At 40.6% G+C, this 8,342-nt stretch overlaps 1 long non-coding RNA gene across 1 annotated transcript; it reads right to left on the bottom strand.

Moving 5' to 3' along the window:
- Nucleotides 1-4,049: 4,049 nt before the first annotated feature.
- Nucleotides 4,050-6,789, bottom strand: LOC311286769. Its single transcript, XR_014626639.1, has 3 exons — nt 6,180-6,789; nt 5,970-6,086; nt 4,050-5,835 (listed from the first exon to the last, which is right to left on the bottom strand). It is a non-coding gene; the product is annotated as an uncharacterized lncRNA (long non-coding RNA).
- Nucleotides 6,790-8,342: the final 1,553 nt, after the last annotated feature.

The following is an 8,342-nucleotide window of genomic DNA, read 5'->3' as shown; positions in this document are numbered from 1 at the left end:
GACGCGGTGATGATGTCGCAGGGTGCTCCCGAGCGGATAAAAAGGGCACCTGAAACAAGTCATCAGTTTCAATGTCTTCAGGAAGCAGCTTATCTGTGTGCTGTTTAAAGATTGCAGTGTGTGAAAGAGAAGGAAACATGCCGAGCAAACAGTTTAAACGCTATATCCATCCATGTCCACATTTCATAATGCCTGGCGATGGTCAAGATACACTCTTGCCGAGGCAGCGTGCAGCCTGCAGCCGTGGGGATCCCAAACGCAGCTGCTTGAGGAGTGTGAGAAAGTTCCCCTCACTTCTCCCCCGAGCTCTGCTGTCCTCATGCCTGAAACGGAAGCCCGCTCGGCAGTTTCTTCCGTGGAATACAAGGACTCATTGCTCGCTCAGAAAAGTGTGGAGTCAGTAAAAACAGACATATGTTTCCTCCATATTTTTTTGGCAGAATGCCAAATACGATGAGTTAGTGGAGCTTATGACTCGCGCTACAGTCAGACTGAGTTTGGAATGGTCCGGCTCGAAGCGTGAGATCGCAAGCAGCCACTTAGAAGAGCGATATCTGCGCAGTCATAAGTGCACTGCTCCGGTGAGCCTTCCATTTCCTCCAGACCTGCACACTGAGGTGTCAGGTTCGTGGGAACATCCATTCTCTGCTCGCATGTCTCATTCTGCTTTGAATTATTCTTATGTAGAGGGGCTGAGTGAGTGGTGTCATGGGAGGATGCTGCGGATGGAGAGGAATTTATCAAGTTATCTCTCACCGGGGACATCCTCATCGATGAAGGCTCCTGTTTTGCCCTCTAAGCCATGTCAGTTGACAACGAGGTTGGTGGACACAGCGTATTCAGAAGCTGGACAGACTGGCAGAGCTTTGCATACTATGCCAGTATTACAAGCTTACCAGGCAGACCTGCTTCAAGGATCCCTGTTTCGCCCTCTGGACTGTTCGGCGCTGCCGTTGAGACGGTAGTGAACCAATTTAGAGAGCCGCCTTTGGGAAGTTCATTCCTCGCCGTGTCCAGGCTCCTCCTAGACTGTATGAGCCCTCGCCAGGGACGAGTTCCTGGAGAGAGGAGCAGAAGGCTAGTGTAGCCGCCCATGCCTCCCCTCCGAGGAGAGGTGGGCTGTCACGCTGTCATAGGAGTAAGCCGCTCTCGTCAGAAAAATAGTTATACATCAGAAAAAGAGAAGAATGCTTAAAGAGCAACTTGCAGGTTAGAAGACCCAACAAGTCAATGTATAGAAAAATAATGTAGGAACTAGATTTTCTTAAAAAAAAAATTATAAATACGCTACAGTGGCTTCTGGAGTCGTTTTTGTGAGAAAATTTTACTTCCGCATCTGAAAATGGGCGTGACGGGCGAGAGTCGTGACGTGGCACGAGGGAGAGCTGTCGGTTCAAACAACAGGGAAATATGGATTGCAATGACATTTCGGACGCTGAGGAAATTGTTGACGGACCACAGCCATACAATTATGAGCCTGCTAGGCTGCCAAGAGAGCAGGGACAGGCCAGGATCAATGTTAGACAGAACATATTGGAACTTACAATAACAGAAACTAAGCTTTGATCAGGCGTTTGTCATGCTCATTAATATCCGCCCAGACTAACGTTACGTGATATAACTTAGCGGTTTCTCATCGAGAGACAGAGAGATATTTATTCCTGCTAACATTTTTTGTTCCATAGGTGCTTGTGTGGGAAATGCGAGGCAATGTTTACAGCTGAGGAAAGTCAGTGTTGCAGGGAGGTGGATGCATACTGGGCCTTAGTGGAAAATGCCAAACTTGCATGGTTGCAGTTAGTGTTACTACAGTAAAGCCATGGTGAATGTTGCTGATCTGTGGACACTGGATAGTTCGTTCATTCATTGCACAATGTTTATTCCTGGTTTCCACGTCAGCGCTGTTTGATCCGTTAATAACGGAGAAATGTGAATATTTCTCACTAGATCTCGCAGCGATGTTATTACTTCTGTGGCGAATTCAAATGCTTGATTTACTGGATCTCGCAGTTACAGTGTTGCTTGATCAGGCTCGCGCTGCACTAGTCCAAACTGATAAACGGTCCACACAAACACAATAACGAGTAGCTCAGTTTCGTTCCGCTTACATTGCGTTTGCCAGTTGATGTTGTGCTCGCGCCTACATCCGGCGGGAGAACCCGAAGATGCGTGCACTGAAAGAGCTCAGGTTACAAATTACAATGGATGTAAATGAAGAAACCGAGTTCTCCGACGAGCATGCCTATGACCGAGTGTGCGGTGACAGACGCGGCAGTGAAGTCTGCTCTCTTCACCTGAACAAAACGCACCCAAGAACGAAAAGCCTTGTTTTTCCTAGAAGGAAAATGATGGACACGATGTCCTGACAGGCTGGATTTTGTGCAACCAGCACAAACACAATAATTTACCATTATGGCTTCTCTAAAAATCGATCTAAAACTTTCTCTGTCGCTCACTACTGCTCTAACTACTACACCCACAATGAGAGCGCTGGCTGAACGCGAGCTCATATTTACCTCGGCATACGTCATATGACGCGTTGCTATAGGGGGAAAGGCGTATTCCAGAGCCTAGCACATTTTCATCAAAATCTCTACAACCAATTAGATTTCATTAGTAATTTCTACATATATGTTTTTAAAAAACCTCTTCAGACAAAATCAAGTATTAATTCAGTTATAAATTTAACCTGCAAGTTGCTCTTTAAGTGGGGTTGCTATTCAGGCTTTGCCCTGTTTTGCATTCATTCTTCTTCTCATTACTCTCTGCCATCCCTTTTTATTCAAACTGTTTCCCTAAAATATCCTCCCTGGATGGCTGGCATCAGGTCGAGCTGGCACAGCGTGTTTGGCTCCCTGATAATATATACCTAAGTAGAGCAGACAGATATTTGACATTATCGGTTATTAAGTGAGGTTATGCTCCTTCCCATTGCAATGTTGTTCAGGGTGTTTCCACTCGCTGGCTGACTTTTTAAGCTTCAGTGCCTAAAGCTCTAATTATTTTAGGTCTCCAGGCAGGCACTTGTCAGCATGGCGTAGTTGGTATTGACGTCCCCATTGCGTCAGCTGACTTGGCGTTGAGTTCCCCCTGAAAGGGAACATCTCAGGTTACACATGTAACCATGGTTCCCTGAGAGAGGAAAGAGACGCCGCATCAGATGACGCAATGGCGATGCATCACGTAGGACCCAGTGTCTGAGGCACGTGTACCAACATGAAACCATGGTTCCCTGAGAGAGGAACGAGATGCCACGTCACGTTGCCATGCTTCGGGCGTTCCTACGTGTCTTCCTTGAGACATTTGAAGCTGATGACATGTTTTCAGGTACTCTTTTTACATCCCTGCGTCCGCCATGATTTACTAGTTGGTACACGTGCCTCAGACTCCAGGTCAGCTGACACAGCATCTTGTTCCTCTCTCAGGGAATCTTTCAGATAGTACAGAGACAGGCTGGTGACAGGTGATTGTCAGCTCGCACTGCACAATGGGTCAATGAACTATTAGCAGCAGTAACATGATGTTAAGTAAATGTAAAATGTAATTAAGTGAAATCAAGCTTATTGTTTACAATTCTTACAATTATATATAGTAATATAATTATTGAATGTATTATAAATATTAGGGCCGTGACATTAACGCGTTAATTTCGATTAATTAATCTGAGACAAAATAACGCGTTAAAAAAAAATAACGCAGATTAATCCATTCCGTATTGACCTTTGAACCTGGAGCCGTTCTAGCCACAATTCGACTGTAAAATGAAGGAGGGAGACGAGAACGCGCTGGCGCTGCCTGGATCATTGATTGGAACATTTACTTATAAAAAACAGCCGGCATTTCAACGTTGATTCACCGGTGAACGTAAGGGACCAAGGTCGAATCAATGTTGGATTATGTTTCGATTGTGCAAAACGAATCAACGTTGAAATTGTGACGTTGTTTCATTGTTGATTTCGTGACGTTGTTTCACCGTCTCTTCTTTCAATATGGGTGAATAAAGATTGTATGTTGACGTTGTTGAACCAATGATGAATTATGCTTCGGTTTTGCAAATTGAATCAACGTTGATATCGTGACGTTGTTTCACCGTATTACCTGGCTTTCATCATGGGATAATGAGTCATGACAATGCTGACTGAATTTGTGATTAACTGTACACTAAAATATTGTTAACTGTCAAATTACTTGCAGCAATGGCTTAATTAAACACATTTAATAAAAATATAACACATGCTCAAGATTGTAAAACAAGTTTTATTCTGAAAAAACAAAAGTCTAAAAATACTTTCTAAAACAGATGAAAAACATCTCAAACTTTAAATTTCAGCATTTTCGAAGTAATGTTAAAAACCTGTAAAGCAAGTGTAAATAATGTTTATAATTTAATGTTTAATATCAAATGTATAATTTAATAATGTTCAATTGTATTGTATTGATTATTTGCTAGGCACAATTATTTCAATGCTCACCCTTTGAACATTTGAACATTATTTCAATAACATGTTCAACACAATTATTTTTAATTGATTGACAGCCCTAATTTATATGCAATTAAAATGCGATTAATTTCGATTAATTAATTAATTACAAAGCCTCTAATTAATTAGATTAATTTTTTTAATCGAGTCCCGGCCCTAATAAATATATATTTAATATATACTTCTTACAATACTTATTCATATACAATATATTCAGGTTTAAAACAACTTAAGCATCTGTTTGTACTCATATATGAACATGTACACTGCCGTTCAAAAGTAATTATGCTGAAAATTCAGCTTTGCATCAAAGGAATAAATTACATTTTAAAATACATTCAAATAGAAAACGGTTATTTTAAATTGTAATAATATATTACAATATTATGTTTTTGTATTTTAATTCAAATAAATGCAATTAACTATTTACAGCAATTAATTCATGAATACATTTCTAATAAATTGAATAGCATGCCAAGCATTTTGTCTGTATCCTTTCTTTCATGTTGTCCTTGCATAGTCTCCACCATGGTTTGCTGTGCTGCATGGGGATGCTCCAATCGCTCAGAGAAAGGTGTGCGAATGTATGGCTTCCCCGCTGACATGGAGAGGAGAAAAAAAATGGTTGGCTCAAGTCAGCAGGAGCAATCTAATTATAAATAAAAATTACAACAACAAAAACATTTGTGAGGTAATTATACCTAAATGTATTAGCACCTTTTCACAAAGAACACCCCAAAGTATTTACTAGAAATAAGGGAGTCATCAGTGTTACCTATAACTGTGCCTTTAACCACCAAGTGATATGTACAGTATGTGGGTATAAAAGAACATTTTTTAAAAAAGAGTTGTGTTTGGAAACTAAACTCAAGTCACTCTGCAGGCACATTTTGAGGCAAACCAATTTGTCATGATCAAAAATTTCAAGAGTAGGCAGAGACCAGATGTTTTTCCCACCATCTTTGTGCATTGTCTTGTGGTCAAAAAGAGGAGGGCCCCTGCACCACGATACACCCCTAGACCTGTAAACATACAGCACATCGCTGCTGATCACAGCTATAGTGTTACATGTGACACATATATAATAAGTATGAACTTGTACTAGTTGAAGTAATATTTCTAATTTTGAAGTGATGTGATATTATTTAGCTATACCATGTATTCTGCCTCTATCAGTTTCAAAGGTTGAGGAAAAAAGGGATGAGGACACTCAGAGAAGGGAAAGTGACAGTGAAGAAAGAGAGGACATGGCTAGTGAGGAGAGACAGGGACAGGGACAGGTGACAGTCAGTCAGCAGCAAGTCAGCCAGCAGCCAGTCAATATACCAGTGAGCCATCAGCCAGTCACCTGGGTCTATTAAAAAAATTAAAGTGCAAAATAAAAATGCAAGAATGAAAATGAACCTCTCAAGAAACCAATTAAATTAGGGATAAAAATGTAAAGAAATTTTTTTCAAAAGACCAAATTAAGGCATTAGGAAGACGAACCACAAAAGGGATGAAATGGAACAGTGACATAAGGCATTACAAATTTGCTTTGCAGCCGGTCCAACTGGTTACAAGACACTACAGGAATTGCAGATTCCCTTGCCAGCAATCAGAACCCTGCAAAGAAGGATGGAATGTGTTAAATTTGAGCCTGGTGTGTTGACAGAGGCATTTGATTTTTTAAAACTGAAGGTAGATGGATTGGCAGACCTTGAAAAAGGGAGTGTGTGCTGTCCTTGGATGAAATGGCAATCACTACAAGTGTGAAGATGCACATGCTCACAGGCAAACTGTATGGTGATGTCACTTTGCCAGGTCACACAGGAGTAGCAACACATGCTTGTGTGTTTATGTTGGCTGGAAACACAACTCCAGGAAACAAGTAGTGACATATCATTACAGTGGTAATTCTACCAATGGAACATAGTACAGGCCAAAAATTACAGAAATAATAGAGAGAGGGCAGCATCCATAGGGCTACATGTGCTTGATGTCACCACCGATATGGGTAGCCCTAACCAGGCCATGTGGAAATCCTTTGGGGTCGACCACACCAAAACATCTGTGCCACATCCAACAACACCAGACAGGCATCTCTATTTCATGCCTGATGTCCCACACCTTGTAAAAAATCTAAAAAGTGTCCTTGTCCGTGGACAGGTGTTAAAAATTCCAGAGAATGTGGTTAACAAAGAGAACCTACCTTCCAACGAGGTTTCAGCGGTCCCTATTAAGGACTTATTGTCCTTTCAAGAAGGGATGGCATTAAAAGTAGCTCCCCATCTATCAGCTGCAGCCATCGAGCCAAGCCACTTTGAAAAAATGAAGGTTGGTCCTGCTCTTAAAGGTGCTCTAAGTTTTTTGTCACATTTTTGTCACATTTTTTGTCACATACAGCAAACATCTCCTCACTATCCGCTATCTGCGTGTCCCCTGAACACACTGTAAAAAACCCCGCGGTCTCTGTAGACAGTCCAGGCTTCACAAACGGCAACAAAAACAAGCTGGTCCAGCCTGGACCATGTACATAACAAACAGTGTTCCAGCCAATAACCGACAAGAATGATTTGGGGGTGGGGGTTGGGTTGTTAGTGCGCGTGCACATGAAGGGGGGTGTGGGGAGTGGAGGAGAGAGAAGCATGAAGAGGGAAGTTAGCTAGAGGAGAGATGTCCTAGACAACGACAACAACTAACTTTAGAATTATATTCTCTTGAATTTTGATATGGCCGACACACGACCAAAGAGACAACCTTCTGATGAACAAATAGCAAAGAATAGGGAAAAGGAGAAGGAACGCGCAAAGTCCCGAATTTATATCAGAAAAGCCTTTGACTCGTTCATGACTGTTTCAGGAAGCACGGAAGGGAGGGGGAGGGATGAGGAGGAGGGAGGGTCGAGCTAACCTCCGTTTTGTTTGACAATACTTTGAATGTCAACAAGAAGTGATGTCACCCAACATCGCTTAGAGCACCTTTAACCCTCTGGGGACCAAGCTGTTTTTGGGGTCCTTGAGATGTTCTGACATGCCTTGACATTTGTGCTTTTTTTCAGTTATTTATAAACATGTTAATGGCTAAGGTGTAAATTCACTCTATATAGCACAAACAGGGCTACCATAATATGCGAGCAACGTGTATGTAGATGTTTGTATTTTTAAGAGAATAATGTTTATGCGTGGTTATTGGAAAAAATAAAAATGAAAGTTGCTGAATTAAGACCACAAAACACATATTAAATATGTGTCCACAAGACTTTTGACTAATGGATGTTGTCCCTTTGAGTTCTAGCTTCAAAATGATGTGAAAATAGTCTTGCTTTATCGTTCACAAAAAAAAATACATTGATTTAAATGGTGTAAAACAGGTTTTGCTTGGAAAGCCAATATGCGAGGAGGAGGAGTAGTTTACACCTTAGATTACAATGTCCCACCCACTCTGCATAATGACTCTGCCTAATGAGCCATTCATTCAGGTGTGACACTGACTGAGCCACAATGCAAGGACAAAAGATGTATTTAGACTTACATTGACCATTTAAGATTTCGCTTACATCTCTCTTGTAAATATGTTTTGCTATTTTATTAAAAATGTTACAAATGTTACAAATGGACAACAATAATTACAATTTCAACAATATTTCAAGTGTACTCTTTCTTTGTAAAAAAAAAAAAAAAGATTATAGGCCTACATTTTATCATATGTATTCATTAGTTTGAATATAGCCAACATTGGAACATCTAACATCTTAGTCTATGACTTTATTTTTGACAAAAATAGTAGGCTATTTTATATATATATATATATATATATATATATATATATATATATATATATATATATATATATAACGTTAGATATGAGCAGAAATTGCTA

The sequence above is a fragment of the Rutilus rutilus genome (assembly GCF_951802725.1).
Source record: "Rutilus rutilus genome assembly, chromosome: 2".
NCBI lineage: Eukaryota > Metazoa > Chordata > Actinopteri > Cypriniformes > Leuciscidae > Rutilus > Rutilus rutilus.
The sequence above is the reverse complement of the archived record's forward strand: the minus strand, read 5'-3'. Positions and strand labels throughout refer to the sequence as shown.